We start from the raw sequence: 21368 nt of genomic DNA, 5'->3' as shown, positions 1-21368 counted from the left end.
CCTGGTCCGTAGAGAACTTTTATGTTCCTGATTTAGTTCCTGAGTTTAGTTCCTGGGGATCCTTAGTTCGTTGGAACCAAAAGTTAACCCCTTGCACCTGAGTACAAGTTCAGTCTGAGACGACTGTTTTGCGACTGAGACGATGTTATTCACAAGAGCTACTAACGGAGTTAGTCTTGTAGCTTGATTGTTCAGATATCTTTTAAAGGTTCTCTGAACATGTGAAGTGTAGACCTATAAAATGAAAGGTGTTTCATAGTAAAACCAAGACAGAGACTAATCAGGCTCAAGTAAAAATCAAGAATGTGTGACCTTGAGACCAATCTGTTGTAGTGCTATAGCTGTTGGGGCTTCCTTAATTTAGGACTGAAATATTCTACTATAATTGTCCTGTGTTTCTTAACAAATCCTCATGTTTAGTTGCATTTAGTGAAAAGTTCCCAACCAAGCTAACATGGTATAGCTGCACTTACCATAGCAGCAAGCTCAAGCCAAGTTGAATATGATATGATGATGTTGTGAATTAGACACCCCCGTTGTAGAAAGGAAGTGAGAAAAGCCTGATGAAATCTGGTTATTTCTCAGGTGTTGGAATGTCAGCTCATGAGACGAGGCATGAAATGGATTATAGAAATGTCCTTCTGAAACTGGAATGCCTTGACGTGCAGTGAAACCTATATTTAGCCCTGGCTTTACCACATATGACTTTTATATATATTATTTGACCCAGAAATTACATTGATAGGAAAAAAAACCTAATGGAATGTCACCTAATCTGCCCTGGATTATAAATCAATAAAGGATTATGGATTATGGAATTTCATTGGGAGTTTCATGTTTTGGGAAGGTCTGTTCAAGGGCAACATGCTCTCTTCGGCCTTATAAATATGACTCCGTGAGCTCTGTGCCTCACAATAGTTTGTTGTTTTCTGGCAGCCATTTTGCTCCACAGCACACGGCTTCCTGTCAGGACGTATGGGGATGTCATGTCAACACGCAGCTGTGCGTGTTGACACCATGTGCGTCCCATGTGGAGGTCTGTATAGTAAAACGAGGCAGTTGTACGGTCAGTTGGATGTACGGTTTGTCATCTGGAAATCATGAATCACCTTTTAGTCCTCCTCGCTGCTTCTGGGGGAAGAAACTTGTAACTGCAGCTGTTCGTGTTTACACTTGTAAAGAATAAATGGTCTCTGGCCTCTGTGAAGATTTTATTTAAAATTTCCTGCAAAATAGAAGCTTTGGAGGCACACACTTTTCATGTGACTACTGCTTTATACAATGCCATACATCCTTAGTATCAAAATATGCAAAATAACCAACAAGGGATGTATTACGTGTCGAAAATGACTGGTGTTTTGGCCGTGTAGCTTCACCACATAGCTGTGGTTGAACCTGACTGTCACGCGCTCACAGTTGCACTTCTCTGCAGGTGATGATTTGACGCTGGTGACTGAATACCTGTCAGAGCTCAGATGCGACAGGCGACCGCACTGGGAGGGCTGAAAGGCTTGTTTTGATAATAACACAGATAGAGGAACAATATTCTCTGAGGAACTAGGTTCTGTTTGCGGGCTTGTGTGCTGTGTGTGGGAGCATGACTGTGTCCCATGTTATCACTTCCCTATCAATCACCTGTCTGACCGAGGTGTGAGAAACAAGGTGCACAGTTTAAATGTCACAGAGACAAACAAGCAAAGGATCTCTGATTTCTGGTTCCAGTATGGTGGTGCAAATACATTATCTATGACATTTTCTATCTTTCCTAGCTATCTCGAGTCTTAAAGGAACAGTTTGGAAACATTTGGAAATATATATGCTTATTCGCTTTCTGTTTCCGGATTTGTACACTAAACATAAGGTTACAGCAAGCAGCCGGTTAGCTTAGCATAAAGACCCGAAACACGGGGAAACCAAAGTGCAAAAACAACACACAAAAATGCCAATTTGGGAGCAGTAACCTTCTGGAGTCTCCGTTGGTAGCCTGGCAACTACTCCCAGCCAAGAAATAAACAAATCTGATGGTTTTAAACTTCAGTTTTTGTACAGATTTAACAAACAAGATATAACATGTTAATTAGTGAATTTTAGAAGTGCTGGTAGGCAGATTTTGTTACTTTTGGACAGAGCCAGGCTAGCTGTTTCCCTCTGTTTCCAGTCTTTTTGCTAAGCTAAGCTAAATGGCTGCTTTCTCCAGCTTCATATTTAGCGTACAGACATGAGAGTGGTATCGTTCCTCTCATCTAACACTCGCCAAGAAAGCGAATGAAATAGCAGTTTGAGAGGAGGTTGCAGCAATATTATTAGTTGGAATTATTTTAAATAAGACAGAGAATTTGTTTATCTATTTTATGGAATAATCACCAAAGATATGCAATTTTGCAGGAAGTAAAGGTTATTACATTTTCATTAATAAGAATCAGGAACTACAATTTTTACAACTTTTATAAATGGGATAATCTGATAATAAGAAAGAAATGTAACCACACATGCCAAAGTGACTACATCACACTGTATAAACTTGTGACTCTTGTTCTCACCATCCAACTGTTCACACACTATAAACAACATCTTAACATTAACTGTTTTCCTGTGTGCTGTAGCTTTTCCAACACTCCCAGACAGCTGAACATGACGTCCACATTAATGCACAGTTTGCATCCAATGGCCAACAGATGGATGCAGAGACGTTACGGGCTACTGTGAATGCCCCGGGGTATGACATGTCTCTTTGAGAAGCAGCTCTCTGGGGCAAAAAGTTTACCGCCAGCCAAGAAATAAGGCTGCTGAGTTGAACCACCCGGATTCTTTGGTTTCCACAAGTTGTAATGCCAATTACAGAACCATTTGCCTCGGTCAGATGCTGCCACTGCTGCACTGACGCTTTGTGAAAGTTCGCCTGAGGCAGAGTCAGGCTAAAAGTATGAGGTCACCAAGGCCTTATTAGATGGATTTCAAATGCATGCCAGTCTTGAAGAAGTATAAAAGTTCTGGCCAGTTTGTTGGTTCCCTGATGTGTTCAATAGCTTCAGCTCCCTTTTGTCTTCCTGTATAAAGCTATGTGCTCTATATATGATCCCTCCATCTACAAGCCAACCCCCAAAATGTCGAAGTAACAGATCGTTACTTGGAATAGTAACTGTGGAGTAATTACTGATTATTTAAAATTGTAATCTCTTACACAACTTGTCACATTACTGTAAGACTGTTCCTATACAGTATAACTTAGCCACAATAATGACTGCTTAACTGTAATCAGTGATTTTTCAACAATATCGGGATTTTATATATATTTAATACCTGAAACACTTAGTCGATTTTGATAATCGATTAATTCACTAGTTTCCGCTCTTCAAATGTGATGATTTGCTGCTTTTCTCTGTTTCACACCATTATAAACTGAATATATTTAAGTTTCAGACTGTTGGTTGGACAAAACAAGCAATCTGAAGATGTCATCTTGAGTTCTCAGAAATTGTGATGGACAATCTTTCACAATTCTTTGACATTTTGTACATTAATCAAGAAGAAAATCGGCAGATTAATTGATAATGAAAATAATATATATATTCTGTTGACATAAATCCTCATCAAAATCGCCCTGTGAAGTAAAACAAATGGCTTTACGAATCCAGATCCCACACCTGTCACCTGAGAATTCATAGCTGAGAAGAAGTACCAAGGGATCTAAACTCGTATACATATTTACATCACGAAATGGCTTTATTTTCTTTACAATTAAAAAAAAAAAAAAAAAAAAAAAAGCATTGTGAGAAAATTAAGAAAACTGTGGCAAAACCAAGAACGTAGTTATGTGGCATATGTCACTAGAAAACAAGGGCAGTTTGTGTCAACTGGCTAAAACTGTATTTGTGTCAACAACCAAAGAATTCTGAAATAAGCAGCAGACGTCCGGACTTTGACGTTAACTCTGTACCAGTGTCAAGGAAGAAGGTCTAAAACGGGAAACATTTCTCAGGTTGAACTATGTCGCGCTGGCAGGAGATGCTGTGGTTGGACCTCGATTTGAAAACATTTGTGTAAGTGCCTGTAGACTTAGATAATTCATTCTTTTTGGATTCACTTAAGAAGCTTACTGCCAACTGCATGAATGCATGGAGGGAGGGGAACCTGCAGGCGAGTGAAATATTATTTTTTTTAAACCTTGTTCTTTATAAATATTTAAAATCAATTATATAAAAGTCTTGTGCCTTCCACATTTGATTGACAAAATTTAAACGCGATAAGCTGATCTTAAATAGCACCACGGGGTGTGCTTTGAGGCAAAATCCAAAGGGGGATTATTTTCCTCAGTTTCTTCCCCTCAGATTTAACTCTAAACAGTAAAACCTTCTTTCTGCTGCGGGGAAATAAAAGAAAATAAGCTTTTTTTAGTGAATGTGATGGTAAGAGCAAAATGGAAAAGCTTGATAAAGCCTGAGTTTCTTTCCTAACACTTGCTCACCTCTGCATCTCTGGACCTCTGCTCTCCTGTTCGTCTCTCTGTGTCGGATCCAGCTGAGCAGAGTGGCCATCAGCCCGGCGCTTCACATCGTGTTACCGTGAAGTGCAAGGTCAAGAGCATTGCAGGCGAAGGCTATTTTAGTAATTTATTGAGCCACTGTGGAGGACTCTCGCTCCTACACATCAAGAGACACAAGCAAATACGTTCATGTGCATAACATGCAAGCTCATAGCAGAAAATGGAACTGGCAGCTCCAAACACAGACATGAGCACAGATGGACACCAGTGTAAGGAGTTCACTTACTTTAGAGTTTATTTTCATGTCCTCATGATCCAACTTTTAGCCTAATTTGGTGCTTTTTGCAATTAAAAAAAAAACAACTACTATCAAATAACCCATTTGACATCCATATTGGCAAATAAACCCTGAATTTACGCTAATAGTTTTGGTTTTATGCTCTCAGTCCAAAGTCTTTCTCTGATCGTTTGTTGTTCACTGTTTATACTTTGTATGAGATCTTACTGCTGTGTGTGCTGCACCAGAAAACGCAGCTATTTCCGGCCGCATGATCACTTTATTTTTGATTAAATTAAGTAACTATTTTTGTCTGTCTGTTCCAAAACTTCCAGGATCCCCCCCCCCCGGCAAACATGTGACAATTCAGTGGAAAAATGTGAAAGAAAAACAAGCTGAAATGCAAAAGCAGGTATTTGTATTGAGGGCTGGGTGATAATTCAGTATATTTTATATTGACTTAAAGTAGAATCATATTATGATGGATATCATGTAATCATTTTACTAAAGTATGTCGCCTAAATGAATGAGCAAATTCTGAACAAAATCTAAGAATTTATTTGGTTATTTTCTGTGGGAAAAGTTTGGTCTGATGCAAAACACTGAAACACTGTTCACTGTATAAAACATCATGAGAGTATTTTTTGTGTAATACATTTACATATTATGATAAATAATGACATTGTGATACATAACAGTATCGTAAAAATATTCTTATTAATTCTCGTTAAAATTTCCAAGGTGACGCCTCAAATTGCTTGTTTTGTCTGACAAACAGTCCAAAATCCAAAGATTTTCAATTTGCTATCACATAAGACAAAGAAAAGCAGCAAATCCTCACAATTGAGAAGGTGAAGCTACAACGTGTTGGGTGTTTTTGCTTGAAATTGACTTAAACGATTATCTATGGTTATAGTTGCTGATGAAAACGACTAATTGATTAATCGACTAATAGTTTCATCTCTACATATTAATATCCTGATATTGATTTTAGCCATAATACTTACCCCTACTTTACCCTGGTGCATACACGCTTACACATCCACGCACACAGACACACATTTAAATGCACACAACATGCCAGCTTATGACAGCGACTTGATTCTATTCACCTTCACCAGACTTTGCTCTCGTTTCAAGGACAAAGTTTGTCAGTGTGTGTGTGTGTGTGTGTGTGTGGCTTTAAAGAAAAAAACCCAAGTCTCCTTTTCCATTAAGCAATTTCAGCATTGAGCTGACTTACTGTGACTGAGCACATAGAGCTTTATTGTCTTGATCGACGACCCTCAGCTCTTGATGGACACGTCGGCTGCTGCAGGGATCAGTCTTGTGACCTTTTGGCTACAGTGCAGGCTTTGTAGCCGCTGGACCACTGTGTGACGCTTCTCAGAAATATAGCAATGCAGCCACATGACAAACAATGATGGTCAGCATTACATCATGGCAACGGTATCATCTAACAATTCTCTGTATATGGTCTGATAGCCCTCTGGAATCATTTATTGTCATGAAAAAGCCTTTAATAACGCACCGCAGATGGCCAGTAAGTGCATTCGTGTGTAATTTGAGCTGCGTTCAGAGCCAGGCGACAGTAGAGATATGACTGTACAGCAGGATAGCGCTGACGGGAAGACAGCTGGCAGGCTGATGGGAAGGACCTGGCTTCTGTGGCTGGTAGTCTGGTCGTTGTTGTGCAGTCAGGTGATCTCAGATGCTTCTTTTTTTTGTCCCTGGCCTCAACACTGCACCCTATTGAGTTCCAGACAACTCAATATATACACGAGGTGAAATTTGACTATTATTTGACTGTGTTTGATTATTCAAGATCAGACTCACAGGAAGTTTTATTCTTCTGAGCATTTTATGTGAACTTAAAAGGTCAACTTTATCCATTTTGTACTGATTAAAGGATAAGTCTGGTGATAGTCTGTATTTTTCATATTGTCAACAAATCCTGTGAAAAGACCAAAACCAACAATGAACTGATCCTACTAATACGTACTGTTTTTGTAGCTAAAGCCTAATGTACTGTAGTTTTTTCCTCTGTGCCATAGAGCTCTATTGGCCACTATAGATTATTTTGACTCACTTACACCATCCTGTAGCTGTAAACAAATGTGTATTAATCCGCCACTGACTAGTCCCAAACAAATGTGCTATTTACTCTAGTCTCAGTAACATGTGCTAAAAATTACAGTGCCCAGCTATTTTAGATATTTTTTTGTGGCTTTTTTGAAAATTAAACTATATATTAAAGACACATTTTTCAGCTGGGGAAGTCGCAAAGTATTGAGGTTTTTTCATGGGAGATGTTGACAATAACAAAAATATAGACTATCACCAGCCTTTTCTTTTAAATATTATATGTTTGATTTTCTTGTCTTTTAGTGCTATATAGCCCTTAAAAAGCCTGGTTTTGGACATCCTGTCATCAAGTCAGACATTTTACTCGTCATGCAGAGTGTTTGCAGACAGTTGTGTGTGACAGGAAGATCAGTAATGAGTTTTGTGGGTATTATAGCTAGATGATTATAACCCCTTGTTGTTACTCTATGCTTCTGACAGCAAGGTCAGAGGTTTGTGTCTTATCACCTGATTCATTTCCTTATAGACTAGTGATTCAGTACCTAACTGTCTAATCTGGACAGCACAGAAATAGGAACAGTATATAAAGTTATTGTAAAATATACACAATAATCTGTCAGATTTGAACCTCAGAAGTCCTCTATAGCTCAAACAGCTCAGACGTTATGTGAGCCTGTATGTGACGGTGAAAATAAAGATCCTTGACATCATGTTGGATCATCAACGATAAAGACAGACTTCTAAATTGTCAAGGGAAGATGAGTCGGGAAGAAAAGACACATTTACTTCATCCTTGTTTTTGATGTAAGCTGGACGGACTTCCACTCAGACTCATAAATCTGAACCAAAGAAATGGTAAGTTTATCCAGAAACCTCATGCTCTGCATGGGAAACAGACATTATTTACCTCCAAATTTTTGGTATACACATTCAGTAAATGATTTAGTGTCTCGTTCAATTCAAGGACATTTTGAAAGGTCCACAGCTGTTGATGGACACATAGGCTGCAGTTGACTGCACAAGACTATTTAACCAGTAGGACTCTCATTGAACTGGCTTATGTCCAGTAAATGCTGGAAAAATCTTGAATGCCAAATGACCCTGAAAACCCTGAGCAGTAAAGGCAGCTCTTCCCTGCTTCAGACATGGCTATAGGTGAACCGGTCTCTTGTAAGAGAAGCATACCTCAAATCCTCCTGGCTTTGAGACTGACCCCAGCTGTGTGGTGCTGTGTCTGGGGTCAGACAGACCGAGGGCTCCTGCGGGGCCGCAAGGGCCAGATTACAGCCTGCCTTTGTTCTGGTGGTGTGGCCAGCAGACCTGCCTGCCTGCTGCATTAGTAGTCGAGCAGACCCCCCTTCACCAGATGGTTCACATCCAGATGTCCCCCCTAATCTTAACCAGGCCCTCAGGGACAAAACCTGTCTCCTGTGGCTGATAGATGGCTCCAGGTAGTGCCTCGGCGCTCTGGTTTTTAAAGTGTGTGTGTTCAAAGGCCTGTGTATCATTAAGCGTGTGAGTATGTAAGGGCTTGAGAAGCTGCCCAGCACCACAGACCCTGGGATTGGAGACAGCTACTGACTTTAAAGCTTTAAATCCCATGTAGCCTGTGCATGTAGACACACTTACTGTACAGTAACAGAACCACGGCCGCTGTGGGTGAACCCACTGAACCTGACAGACCAAATGAAAACCGTAATGCCTGTGACAAGGCTGGCAGTTTTTGGCAAAGGAAGCATGCATTACGACACCTTCGCTCGAGGCATGTGTGTATTGTAGGGGAGCTGCTTTTATTCCCACTTGAATGAGGGCAACACTGCTCTGCACGGTCTCCATTGCTCTGTATTAGTATGATTTAGTGTGTGTGTGTGTGTGTGTGTATGGTGCTAACCTCTGTGCAGGAGGAGAGGTGCCTGTCAGAACGTGTTAGCAGCCAGCTGTCCCAGCAGCAGGGGAATAGGAGACGTTCACCCACGACTGAGTGTGTCCTTGGACATCCAGAAGCTCTCTGCTATCAGGACTGGTCTCTGCACAGCAATTACACTGTAGGTCCGTGAATGAGGGAGTGCCTCCCTCAGTGAATGATCACATCAGCTCTCATTCATCTTTCGCAGATGCTTAAATTTTAACATGACTGTTGGACTGAAGGTGCTGCTCTCCTTTTGTTTTTGTAATAACCAAGTACAGGTAGAGCGTTGATCAAAGCCCTATTTCTGGGAAAAACGTCCTACTTTTGTGTTCTCATACTACGTCCTCTGCAGACTACTTTTGTGCATTTCCAGAGCTTCCTTAAATCCCAGCTTTTCTCCAGCAGCAGCAAAGTGAGCCTCGCTTTCATTACATGTGGCTTAACAATAGCCGCTGCCTTTACCTCAGACAGCCGTGCGTTGGCTAGCTATCATGGGTGTGTGTTGGCTAATCACATAGCCCACCTCAGGCCCTCTATGTTCCTGTTCCTTCCATCCCTATAATACGTATCCTCTGGGCAGCGAGCGCTCTTCGATGCGCTCCCAAACATCTGTTCGCTGGATTATCCCCATCGCTTTCTCACTCGGCCTTTCTCTGGAGCATTCTCGCTTTCCTCTCTCAGGAAGCTCAGTACAGTGTGCATTTATCCCCGCAGACAGCTGTACACAGTGTACTCAAATGCTCTGTGGTCGTATAGTTGACCTGGACAAGGCTCAACGTGATATCAGCGGCCAAGTTTTCTGCTCTCGCTGCTCCTCTCTGCAACCCGGGAAATCATTTTCTGCTGTTTTTTATTAGTCTTAATTTCTTAATCTGTGTCTGTTACTCATATCCTCACGGTGCTTCTTTGAGCAATGTTTTAATGTTTCTCTCATGTATAAAACGCTGTCTCTGAGCCGAGCCATCAAGCACAGTATTTCCACATTCACCCAATATGAAGTTGTTGTTGACTCAAGACCATGGTTGCGTAGTATGGAGTGCAAACAAAATATATAATGCAGTTAGTGTAAAAAAAAATGGTTGAACATTCTTCAAGAAGGCACCTAATTTAAATTAAATGTTTGGCTTATCCTACTGCAATAACAAAATTAATTTGAAACCTAGGTTGACAGTTTGTAAATATGATTCCTATCCTTTATATTTTTCAGTGATCTTGGGAGATTCTGGTGCTGCTAACCCTGAAGTTAAAAATAGCCTGTCTGTCATTTCGGTTTTCATATGATACGAACTTTAATCTTATCTTCATGTTGAATTTAAACTCCTTTTTTTAAAATTCAACCTAAAGATAACATACTGACATACTCTTGTGGTGAAATGGCTGACAACAGATTCACGCCGAATTAAGACACTGAGTTACGCGGCATCTTTGTGATCACCATGGCAGTTTTAATTGAGTTAAAGATAAACTCAACTCTAGTTTATCTAGTTTACTTTTTGCCTTATAGTAGAATAAAAGCATGATAAGCTAGATTTTCTGGCATATATGGGTATTACATCTTTGATATAGTAAAATGTGTCTTTTTCTTTTGTGCAGTGACCCTGAATAAATATGATATCATTTAAAAAAAATGGCTAACCACAATATTGGGAGTGATGTGCTCTAATTCCCTATTGCTCTGACAGTGGAAGACATTTCATCCCTTCTTCATGTCACTTTCTTTCATGCCCACTCCACACGACTCCACCCACCAGATTTAGTGAAAGGCTCACGACAGGAAATTGATAGTCCAAATGGGCCTGATTCAATCTGAGCCTGCTTACGTGGTGTCGCAGCAATCAGACACAGATGAGATTACAGACATTAGGAGTTGTAGTTGGACACGAGGCCATCTGGGATGATGGGAGCAATTGAGCAAACTAGATCTGCGGTAGTGATCTCGTCTATTTGAACCCGTTAACTAGACTGTCATTAATCAAATTTAATCTAATTAAGCATCATCTATCAAAAAAGAGAAAGGGCCGTCTGTTTTAATTTGACTTATTAGTATCTGTATTTTTCATCTTCAAAGTGTTTTTTAAGATTGTTTCGAATTTCATTTTCATTCTTGGAAAGTTTTCAGTATTTAAATTTACATCTGTCCTGTTTTCTGCCTTCCTCATTTGGTCTCTAACACACAGAAACCAGCATGTTACTCATTACCTTTTCTCTCTGTATACTGCAGTTGTGAATCACCCTTTGAAGAGTTATTTTAAGTTTCTAAATAAAACAAATTCAGCTTTTGTTTGTGAGTTTCTGGGGATGGTTTGCCTCAGACTAATTGGTAGTCTTGGTGCATGACGGCAGAATATGATGTTGCACAGAGAGATTTCAGAAATTATATAAAATAACATTTTCCAAATGTGGGAGTTTAAAACCATAGCCATGCTTTAAATAAGCATTTATTTTCAAAACACGATTACAAAGCACTTTGTCAAAGTTATGCACAAATCATTTATGTTAAGCTTTTATTTTCAGTATCTCATCTTCAAGATGATTGGTAATGGGTTTTGGAACATAAGGACAAACAGTAATATTAAAGTCTGTATCAGACTATATAAGCCACAGCCCTCTGATTAATTACTGGAAAGTGAACATACAATGTGATCAGTAAATCACCCGCTGAGCTGAACCAGACACATCCTCTCATGCACGCTAAATATGTAGCTGGAGCCAGCAGCCGGTTAGCTTAGCTTAGCATTTTAGCATCTAGCTTAGGCAACCAACAGAGACTCCGGGAAGTCACTGCTCCCGGCCAAGAAATAGCACGACACATAACCTCCCAAAAAAAAAACAACATGTTTTAATTGATTAGTGAGCTTTAGAGGTGCTGGGAGGTGGAATTTGTTCTTTTTTAATAATTTTTTAGATATTTCAGTCTGGACCAAAGTGGTCGACCCGCTGACTGATCAAACGACAAAAAAATTCAACAGCAACATCTCTTTCCAGTATCCCTGAAACTCTTAATAATCGATAGAAAAATGCTGTAAACAGTTTTCATAAACTTTTTCATCAGTAGAAAGTAGTTCCAATGAAAACTGTTGACAGCAAGGTCTGTGTACAGAGAAAGCAGTAACAGCAGGTTGTTGAAGTAGATAATTGCAATCGGAACTGTGCTTTTAGTGAAACTGCACACTGTTAAGTGGGATTTGGTTCAGCTGCCGTGCATGTTGAGTAATAGTCACATTATCAGATTGGCATGAAGTCATCGTCAGCGGTCTGTGTGCAAACCACACTGGTTTGCTTTTGTATTTGTTCATGGGTATCTTTGTGTATCAGACAATATAAGTCCTAACCACTGTCTTTGTACCCTTTAACGTAACATTTTAACACATGAAGCACCTGAACATGAAGCATCGTCCTTCAGGCTTCAACAGGTCTGTGTTGAACTTAAATAAAGCCCCTCCCCCCACTAACCAAATGAAGTACAGTCATGTTCAGTCTAGCCGCTGAAAGAAGCAAAGCAGGCTGTTGTGGGTAAATTAATGATGGGATGAATGGTGCAGATGTGCCATTGAGAGTGGCCTACTGAGTGTGAGAGTGGGTGGGTGAATGAAAAGGCCGGGAGTGGCTGGAGGAAGTTTGAACATGTTCCCAGACTGAGCCTGACAGGTGATGCTTGATGGTTTGGTTTGTCATTTTACTGTACATACACCTGTTTGTGTGTTGGACTGTACCATCGCTGTATTTGATGCTCTGTACGTACAAAGCTGCACTGTGTGTTTATATCCCTTCTCAGCAAATGGATTATTTACCATCTTCCTCTTTCTTTTCATGTCTCTACGCTTTCACTTACTAAATCCACTATAGTACTTATACTATACTTTAATCACTTCTAGCTTAGCTCACAAGTTCCTCTTCCTCTTTCTGTGGATGATGCAAGGAAAGCTACTGTCGCTATTGTATTCCACAGAAAAACGAGATGTACATGTAGTTCAATTTTTGGATTGAACTTTGAGGTCACAGAATGAGACATTGCATAATAAAAAAATAGAACTTTCAGTCTCTGCTGCGTAGTACTGAAATAAATCGTATCTTATTGCATTAATCACAAAGATAAAGCTCATCCTAACTGTGGAGTCTTTGATCTAACCTGTACCTATTTTGTGCTCCTTAAAAAGAAAAGTTTGGAAACCTGTGAATGTGGACTGATGCTGTGGTTTCCATAAGTTGATTGAAGTAAATGATTAAGTTTGTCTTAATCATTTGTTGTATTATCCTAAATGCACTCTATTTCTTCTGTTCTGATCTATATTCCCTGCTGGTGCATTGACCCGATTTTCCCCCATGGGGACCATTAAAGTTTCATTTAATCTAATAGACCATAACATCACAGCTCACTGACACTAATGCTGCCATATACTCTGGTAATGTAGTAGGTTGTTCATAGTGCAGCCATGCAGCTGCAGAAGTTTCTTCGCGTGCTTGCTGAATCACAAGAAAAGTCTTGCAAGCTGTAGTTTGAAAGAAATTCTAGTTGTGGGAGTTACATTATGGTGATTAGTATCTACAATCTGAGCTAACACGCTGCAGTGTGTGGGTGCAGAAGTCTGGAAAAAGTTCAATCCAAAACACTGGACTGAAGTTTTTCGATCACGTTTCAATCATAACTCCAGTCAAGTGTTTTGGATTCAAAGCTCTAAAGACTTTATTATACGTCAGTGATTATTACAGGCTGCTGCAGTGCTTCTAGGAGATTTTGGGTCCATTTTTAATTTAGCCGTGTTAACAAAATGTGCCTTGTAATCAATCAGAATTAACTTGACTTAAACCTGCTATAACAGATTATTTTAGCCACTTAGGGGCAGTGGACGATAGTTGTAAACACAACACTGACATATCATCACCTTTTAAGCTGATAGTCATGTTTGTGTCCACTTCATGGATGTAAGTCCAATATTCACTCTCTTTAGCTCTGTTTCTGGTCTCCACCAACTCCTAACGGGAAATATCTGGCTCCTTGGCTGCTAAATTCTCCACTATGTTCACCAGCAAGTCGCTAAGTGTTTTTGTCTGCCGTTTGGTGTTGAGCAGATGTGTACAGACGGTTTTTTAGAGATTTTTTACTGAAAACAGCTGCCTGCCGCAGCTGAAACCAAAGCTATGAGAGTGAATCAAAACAATAAAGTTGCGGGCCGGACTAAACAATGAGTGAACCTTTCCAAAATGCTCCGTAAAGCCGCAGATTCTTGTTAATTCTCTGTAGATTCAGCACTACGAGCGACCCCTTTCACTCTGTCACATGGTTCTCACATTGTCATTTGATGTATTGTTATTATGAAACTATCGATTATTTACTTCCTGGCTTATTATTCCTGTCTTTTATGCTATTTGTTAAATTCATTGGTATCCAGGAATGCGATGACTCTGCTACTGAGTCTATCAGGGCTGTCCCCTAAAAGTGAATGAGTCTTATCATCAGCCAAGGAGCCCCAGACTCGAACCTCATGTTGTTAGTCGAATCATCGGCATTTGTCTTTTTTTTTTCTTCAGCTGCGTCATTGTACACAGAGCAACACAAGTTAGCCAGGTATTGCAAAGACATGACTAGACTTTACAAACAATCAGGTTAAGTAAAATGTTATAACTGATGGGAGTTGGTGGGTAAAACTGTATAAAATATGTCTGTGGTGTGCAGCACCGATGTTCTGCTGTATCACTGCAGCCACTCGCTGTGTCTTCCCCCTGATGCAACAGCCCTGCGGAGAGAAGATGAAAGCGCTCTGTTGAAGCTCCCTGCCTCCCTGCCTTCATCTTCTCTCCATCCCACCCACCACACTACAGCACCAGTGGCACATAAGGGGAGGAGGGAGATAAAAAGAAAGGGGGAGGATAACAGAGAAAGAGGAGAGTCAAGGAAGAGAGGAGGAGGAAATCCTTGCTTAAATAATAGAGAGCGAGAGAGTCACTTTCAAGCGAGCGAGCTCCCAAGTGCCCCAGTTTCAGGGGTTTAGTGAAATCGAGATGAGGCTGGTTATGCCGACAGATTTTACCCGTCTCCGCAGTCCTCCGAAGTAAAGCAGAGCAGCAGAAATGCTTCTTCCAGGGGCAAAGCAATTCTCCTGCCATATCCACTCGCCTCTCAGCGCCTTAGCAGTTTATTCACCTTGTAAACAAACGGCATAAAGAAGTGTGTCTGAGTGCCCTTGGAGCTCTGACTTCCGTAAAGATCCTTTTAAGGTTTTTAATAGACCGGGTCTGCTGCAGTCTGCGCCGTTTACTGCTTCCTCCCAGTAAACACTAAACAAACCCTGCTTCATCCTAACGACAGCGGCACACATAGCACTCCAGAGGGCCAGAGGTCAAGAAGGATGACAGAGGAGGGTCACTTTAAAGTCACTGGACGTCACTCACTAAGCAGGAAGTGCAAAAATATGCATGGTGGTCATTTTTAGTAATATAAAACTTGAGATTCTGCGGATGCAGAAATTCCACATGGGTAAACACTGATCGATGGAGCGGACACATCCACACATAATGTGATCTCAACCAGATTAAGCCTGATGTCAACAAAAACTGTGACAAAATATATTAATTAACAGCCGAAGACATGACGTCGAAGTGACAAAACAGACTGAAACAAAAACTGCGACTTAATCTCCAGATAAAATCGTTATGTATGCTAGTATAATTTGATGCAGACAAGAAAGCAGATAGAGTTGGGAAAGCTGACTATTACATTAGTTTAGACCTCTTATTAATGAATCCATGTAAAATTGAGAATTGTAAGAGATATGCTACTTTGAACTATGGAAACGTTGCAATTGAAATATTGATTCAGGCTGATTACTCCCAGGAATCAGAGTATTGGTGTAATGATGATCTAAACATTTTCAGTATGTTTTGTTGCTCTTGGTTTCTTTAAAAGACCGACACCAAGAGTTCTTTTCAACACAATAAAAATGTGGTAAGTTTGGGTGTAATCACAAATTGTATTATGTTTCTGCACCTGTGATGTGCAATGTGTTGTGTAGAGAAGACAACACATGCCTGTTTTCTCCACCCTCCACTGGGAATATGCTCTTCGACGTCCATCTTATCATGTTCATGCTTGTTTACTGCATTTAGATAAACATAGATGATGCGATGTTGCTATCACTGCACCATCATGGCTCGATTGTTTAACAGCAGTGTGGATGATCCTGTGGCGTAGCTGTTGTATTTATGGTAAACGTGGATTTACTTTAAATGAACACTGTGGGTTTGTTGTGAAGAGCCGGGGTTTTGCTCTGTGACTCTGAGTGTGTGTTTGTTTGTGTGAGTGTATTTTATATGTGTGTTGGTTTTGGGATTACATGCGGTGAATGCTCCAGTGGCCTGTTGTACTGTTCACATTGGCGCCGTGCATTTTTGCGGCATCCATGGCTGCCGCCTGATGTAAAAATACATCTTGCTGCTTGTATCGCAGAGTGAAGCATTTTCCTGAAGTCTGAAACACGTCGACTCACAGAGGGAGACAGGAAGAGATAAGATAGAGAGGAGAGGACAGGAGATGTCAATGACAAAGAAGATGATGAAGCTTGAAAGTGGGGGAGAGTGGTCGAATTGAAGGCAGCCAAAAGAGACAAAGGAAAGAAAGAAAAAAGGGGTAGAATGGCCTATAATTAGAAAAACTTGAGAGGTAAAGATAGAAGAAAAAATAATGAATGGCTGCTCAGTTTCCAGAGAAAAGCTCCAGCTAATTTTCAGATAGACAACGAGGAAATAGAGCAGTCTCACAGGAAGACAAGTGTCTCTCTTTAGGTGGCTTCACCTCCTTCTGATGTTTCCTTCCCCCAACAGACAGAGATAAGACAGGAGGAAATGCCATGCTCCGTCACTGAATTAGTTTGCCAAATCCACTGTTCGTACAGAGCACTAATTCAACTTCCCCATTCTTCCTTCCCCTGGCACTTTGGTAACACAATACCCCATCCATGAGCAGAGAGATTGGACGATAATTCCACAAGACCTGCCATTCACTGAGTTATGACCAGTAGGGGGACTCAGCCAGTTAAAGCTATTTAACTGGCTGAGTTATTTATTTGTATTTTTGGACAATGTGAGGTTTGGACATGGAAATGGCCAAACTGGAAACTGGACTTGTTAGCCAACATATCTATAAATCCAGCATGTTTATCTCATAAATTTGAAAACTGTGTTTTTGAAGAGGGAGTAACCTCTCCTCCAGATCTGACCTGAATGTGGAAAGCTGCACAGCTTAAAGCTGCTATTCCTAGTGTTTAGTCTTGAATGTCTTTAGCCACGCTAGCGGCATGGCGGTCGGTCTACCACTTTGGAAACCATGAATGTCTTTACAAAATTTCATGACAATCCATCCAATAGTTGTGAGATATTTCAGTCTGGATGAGAGGACAATGGTGATCCCTTGTCTTTTCCTGTAGTGCCAACATGCGGTTAATATTTTTGGTGAAATGTCTCGACAACTATTGGATGGATTGCCATGAGTTCTGGTTCAAATGATCATGTCCCTCTCATGAGGAATTCTAGCGCCATCATCAGGTAAAATCTTAAATTTGTCCAATACTTGGGTTCATGACAAAATACCTGCAAAATTAATGGCATCCACATCCGTCTCAGCTGTACTTTGTGTTTAGTGCTAATGAGCAATTGTTAGCATGCTAACACGCTAAACTAAGATAGTTAACATGGAAAACATTATACCTGATAAACATCAACATGTTAGCATTGTTATTGCGAGCATCTTAGCATGATTACGTTAGCATTTACTTCAAAGCACCACTGTGCCTAAGTACATCCTCACAGAGCTGCTAGCATAGCTGTAGACTCCTAGTCTGGTTTATACTTCCACAGCAGCACTATGATGGTTACAGAGCCAGCCACTAAACAAACTGATGCAACAGATGCCTTGCTCAAGGGCAGCTTGTTGGTGGAGGTGAGACTTACTTATCCTTTGTTACTCCACAGACTTTTCTCAGCCAGTCTGAGGTTCAAACCAGCAAACAGCCATCCACAGTCCTTCAGTCCTACAATCACTTACTCTACCTCACTATTCTTTCAACCAGTAACACTGCATCTTCATTTTAACCACACCAAGTTTCTTTTCACCTAAAGGTCACAAGTTGGATGGATGTTATTTAAATATATATATATATATATATCCATCCCTGAAGATAACATTAAATGTATTATTCCCTTCTCATTCCCATCTAGCTCCTTTATTTTAGACTGAACTTAAACATCAACTTTGTGTTTTTGCTGGTCGTACTTTTCGGCTTTGCTGACTCAAACATACTTGTTCATCTAAGCTGTCAGCGGACTGAAGGGTGAGAAATTCTAACCTTAGAACAGTTAGGCCCTGGTAGCTGCCCGTTATACGCACCCTACAAGCATCCATACTGCAATGTGTGTATCATCATCTCACTGTCTGTGTGTGAAAGCGGAGAACGTTTTTTTCTCTTCTGTCAGGTCAGTGAGGGGCCGAAGGCAGTGCTGTTGCAAGGGGATGGGCATTTGAAGACAGACATGAATTATAGCGACCGGATATGCCAGTGTGATGTGATCTGGTGGTAAGAGTGTGATGTGAGGTTCTTGTTGTAGAATGGAGGTTTGAGCCCACAACCGAAGATTGAGGATGACTCTGCTGTTCTGACTGAAGTGGCAATCTTTCCCTCTCATCGTGTTTGACCTTTCAGACACAAACAGTCCTGACATGATTGATGAGGTTCTTTGTGCTACTCGTGTCTCTGTCCAACAGATTTTGATGCTGTGGCCCTTTTTAATGTATCCTGTCTCTGCAAAAGTGTTCTCAGCATTTTTGCTCAATACCCCGCCATCACTTCCCTCCATATTTGCTGCATTAATTAAGAAACTGTATTGAAGATGTTTGTTTAACGAAAGTAACTTTTCTCGTTACACTTATCTGAGCTCTTGAGCTCTTGGGGACACAGAGAGCAAGTAAGCCAACATTTTTAGTGAAATGTAATGCTAAGAGGGTAAGTTTGGAGAAAGTCACACAGGGAAATGGAAAGTAGTAGATGTTAAGGCCAACTTGATGCCTGTGTGAAAAAACACAGCCCTCTCATTCATTTGAATGGAATGTGGGGTGCCAACACAGGGGGCCCTGGCAAAAAAGTTGAACCAGGCTCAACTTTTATAGCAACGCAATATGACGTCATCTGTCAAGACTCTGCATTGGCCAATCACATGCATGCAAGCAGGTCAACGCTGTACTTGTACCATTTTCCTGGCGATCGACGCAACAAAAGATAAAATAATGATAACCTTCAATTTATTTATATAGCAGCAGTTCATAACATAAGTTATCTCATTGCACTTTTCCTACAGAGCAGGTCTAGACCGTACTCTTTATAATATTATTTACAGAGACCCAACAATTCCCACCATGAGCAAGCACTTTGGTGACAGTGGCAAGGAAAAACTTCCTTTAAAAGGCAGAAACCTCTGGCAGAACCAGACTCAGGGAGAGAGGGAGAGAGAGTCTGAGTTACTTTTTACATGTGTTTAATGTTATATGTGACGGAGATGTTGCGTAAGTGCCTAAAACCCCGTTTGTTTATTTTATAAACAGTAGTACTTGCACTGCTGACAACTAAATAAAAAGCAACTGAGCTCACTAAGGCCTGTTGAACTGAGTTAATGAAGGGAATTTAAGAGTGTAGTGGAGGAGGAAAAGACGATGAGAGAGAGGAAACGCCTGAGGTTGTAACTAGTGTTCTAGTCTTCCCTTCCCCTGCCAAACCTGCAGTAAACAAAGCACAAGCATGCACACACAAACACATGATTTTCCCCCACTGAATGCAACATACAATTGCAGAAATTGCTGCTGTCAGGAGAAAAATCCTTGTGTATCTAACGAGGTTTGACCCTGAGGAAGAGTGGTAGAGCGGTGGATATGTGTTCGTCTTGTTATTAATTTGTAGAAATGTCAATAAAGTCTTTTTATTAAACTTTTAATAAAGTTTGTTTACTTAAAAGATTTGCTTAGAAGGTTTCCATTGCGTATTTGAATACCTTTTAATGAACATAAAGACGGAGAAGTTTCTCAAATCACAGGGGACCAAATAATCGTTAAATAACGAAAACATCAAACTTCAAATCACAAAAATTTCAAATATAAGTTTTTCAGCTGATGACAACAAATGCAAACTCAGATGATACTCAGAAGATACTGTTGTGTAATGCAGTTACAGGTAAATATTGACCGTTTGGTAGCACATTTACTACTCTTACAACCTCATAGTCTCATACACACATAAAACGGCAAAGTGAAACCTTTGTCACACACAAGCATTCATCTCACACATGCACAAACATACTCACACTACATCACAACATCCAAACATAAATGCACGGCACAGACAAACACACACGCACTCCTCCTACTCAAATCTCCAAATTAATCATCTCTCACTGCTGCACACACACACATTTACACACTGCCGCATGTAGGAGTCCAGCTCTTGAGGGATTAACACTTCAACACACTCAGTCGTGGGGTTTTCCCACACCACCTCGCACAGTGAGTTACATTTTCTGTCAGTCACACCGCGCAGCGTTACAGGCTCGCCGCCAGCTTCGAACTCACTCCCAGAAACTCTCAGGATTTGCCAAACTGCGAAACTGTGGTATGTTAGAGCGCTGGATCGAAGCGAAGGTGGTTTGGGGTCGATTAGGCGTCTTAATGTTTGTTGAAGGGTGTATATTTTTCTTTGAAGGCAGTTTGTTTTATTGGAGAACTTGTAGCAGAGGTTGAAACACAAGTTGCTAACAGCTACCCTGGCAGAGGCAGACAACATGAAGCTAGGCCATGTATGAGGTATGGCTAGGGTTAGGGTCAGGTGGAGTTAAACACCGACCTGTATCTCTTTGTCTCTGTAGGTTTCCATCCAGCTGTTTTTATGCACATTTTTAATTTGTGCACTAGAAATAAAAAAGCTGAAATATTGCAAAGATCTTTTAAGTTTGGCTGAGGTGGAAAAGTTGGCATATCAAAAAAGTGCAGATACAATAAAGGCTGGTAGAAACAGATATTTCAAAAACCTCTTCTACTGTAGACAAACATTCATGTCATGCTGCTACTCACTGTTACATGCATCCACTCCACCAGAAAACCCGTAAAATAAAGAAAGAAAAAGTGGGGATGGACGTAACCACAATGCTTAGGTTTGATTCTACACGATGACCCTTGTTGCTTGTCACCATCACCCTGCTCTCTACCTCCAGTGGCTGATAAAAGCACCGCAGGGTTCATGTGGATCAGAGCTTTCTTGTTGATACTGATATGAAAAGATGGATTCCACTCTCAAATGTGTAGGGTAAATACAAAGCTATAGCCAGTAGCCGGTTAGCTTAGCTCAGCATAAAGACTGGAAACAAGGGGAAACAGCTAGCCTGGCTCTGTCTAGACTTCAAGAAGTCACTGCGCCCGGCCAAGAAATAGTCTAGTACATTACCCCCCTCTGTCATTTTTACACTTTTTGTACAGATTTTGTACGATCTTTATGCTAAGCTAACTGGCTGCTTGTTCCAGCTACGTATTTGCCTTACATACATGAGAGTGGTATTAATATTCTCATCTCAGCATAAATAATCAG

At 40.6% G+C, this 21368-nt stretch overlaps 1 protein-coding gene across 15 annotated transcripts in view; it reads left to right on the top strand.

Annotated features, from left to right (window-relative positions):
• Positions 1-21368, top strand: part of LOC122874628 (unconventional myosin-IXAa-like) — a 148058-nt gene that overhangs the window by 34899 nt on the left and 91791 nt on the right. The gene's annotated exons all lie outside the window — the stretch shown is intronic.

Source organism: Siniperca chuatsi, linkage group LG4 (assembly GCF_020085105.1).
Source record: "Siniperca chuatsi isolate FFG_IHB_CAS linkage group LG4, ASM2008510v1, whole genome shotgun sequence".
NCBI classification, from domain to species: Eukaryota; Metazoa; Chordata; class Actinopteri; order Centrarchiformes; family Sinipercidae; genus Siniperca; species Siniperca chuatsi.
The sequence above is the reverse complement of the archived record's forward strand: the minus strand, read 5'-3'. Positions and strand labels throughout refer to the sequence as shown.